The sequence below is a fragment of the Tenrec ecaudatus genome, assembly GCF_050624435.1.
Source record: "Tenrec ecaudatus isolate mTenEca1 chromosome 4 unlocalized genomic scaffold, mTenEca1.hap1 SUPER_4_unloc_13, whole genome shotgun sequence".
In the NCBI taxonomy this organism is placed as follows: domain Eukaryota; kingdom Metazoa; phylum Chordata; class Mammalia; order Afrosoricida; family Tenrecidae; genus Tenrec; species Tenrec ecaudatus.
The window spans coordinates 627,522-629,601 of record NW_027457590.1 but is presented as its reverse complement, the minus strand read 5'-3'; positions in this window follow the sequence as shown (position 1 = coordinate 629,601).

Sequence of the window (2,080 nt, the reverse complement as noted above, 5' to 3'; positions counted from 1 at the left end):
ATCAACCATTGCTCTTACATGACCCTCTGCAGAAGAGCTAGGAAACCTATGAATTTATCTAAGGTCAGTGAGAATTTTCAGGTTCCCATAAGAGAATATCCGCCTGCCTTTCTAGAGTGGCTGAGGGAAGCCTACGGGCTTTATACCCCTAACGGCCCGGAGGCACTGAAAACAGGAGGGCAATAAGTATTGCCTTTATTACTCAGTCAGTCTGCCTCAGACATGACAAAGAAGTGGGAAGGGTTTGAAGGGAAAAATCTTAGCGATTTGGTACAAGTGGCTCATTGAGTGTATAACAACAGAGATGACCCTAGCACGACAGAGACAAGGAAGCTAGCTAAAATAATCGTAATTGCCATGAGATACCCCAGAGACTCAGGAAAAGGAGAGCATGGCCCACTCATGGAGAGACCAACCTGTGGGCACCGCCAAGCCATGGGGAAGGACCAATGTGCCTACTGCAGGAAAGAAGGACACTGGAAAAATCAGTGCCTTGAAAACCCCAGGAGAGGTGCACGACCCTCCACTAGAGTGGATGGGCCTCATCTGCACGTAGAAAGACCCAAGCAAGGGACAATAATGCTTGAAGAAGCTCAATGAAGGGGTCAGGGCTCTGTTTCACTTCGCCGCCAAAAGCCCAGGCTAACTCTCCAAGTAGGAGGCCAGGCAGTAAATTTCTTGGTGGACACAGGGGCCACCTTGTCAGGTTCAGAAAGGAATATGGGCACATTTTCAAGAAGAAAGATGTGAATTACTGTGAGCCTATGATTCCTTCCACAGATAACTCACACCAGAAGGTTTGCATGGAGGGTAGGTGGGTTTCCCAAGACAACAAAATAACAAATATCTATCAGCCCTTTGGCCCAGTTAGCCACCTGGTTATGATATCACTGGCTTCTGGCTCAGCTGCTGAGCCAGTGAAGCAATTATAGCAGGAGAAGACTAGGTGGCCGGTGGCCATCAACGGAAGGACCAAATCTCCACAGTGGGCTTCCTGTTTCAATATGGAGCCACGTATGTTACCTGCTGGACACCATCTCTATCCTGAGCTCATAATTGCCATCGCAGGTCTAGAATGCGGCACGCAGGTACACACTATATGAAACAGTCTCTGATTAACCCCTCTCGATAACTTGCTGACATGGGAGTCTGGATAATCCTGTACATTTACTTTGCAGATTAGAAAACTCACTCAAAAACACACGGGAGTTGACCCAGAGACACACAACTGGTTAACAACAAAGTCATATTCACAACCAGCGTCTGGACCAAGAGCACGGTGCCCCACAGAACTGTGCCCATCGAGAAGTCAATATCTCCTGGACTCTCAAAAGATCTGAGCTGATACCCACCCCCCCCACATCCTTGCAGCCCCAAAAGATTGTATTTCACAGGATGGCACCGGATCTGCAGCTCGCGGAGAGGGACATATCTGATCAGAGAACACAGGGCAGAACAAGGGGGAGGAGGGGAGAATGGAGCACATCCTGGCCCAATACACCTTGAGGATGATGTTCCCAATCAGAGAAGCCAATCCACAGAGAAGACCACATGGGCAGCCCCACGATGAGAAACGTCCCTCAAAGACCCATAGCCTTAGAGGGGACAACACTGGACACACAGTGTGGGAACTGCGCCCGAACTGATCCTGCCACTTCGATGCATGACACTAAGAGAGTGCAGCGGAAGAGTAAGAAAACGGAGCATCAAAGTCCCCGGGGAATGCCAAAGGTGGACTTTGTGGTCAGGGTTCGGTGCCCCCACAGACTGGACTGGAAAACACTCCTAAAGTTCACCACACAGTCCTTGTACTTTTCTTTCTGGTTAGTGTTGTTTTCTTTTAGTGTCATTGGATTTGGGTTGGGTTTTGTTTTCATTTTTGTTTGTTTTTTTTTTCTTTTTGCTGCTTGGTTTAGCTCAGTCTTGTTTTGTGCATGTTATTACCTTTACAGGTCTGTCTAATTAAGAGAGGCTGGATGAACAATCTGGAGGAGTAAACATGTGACCGGCCTTTCCATTGGGCATGGGAGTGAGCACGGTGGGCGGAAAGGAAGTGGTGTAAAGAAACCCAGAGACAAGG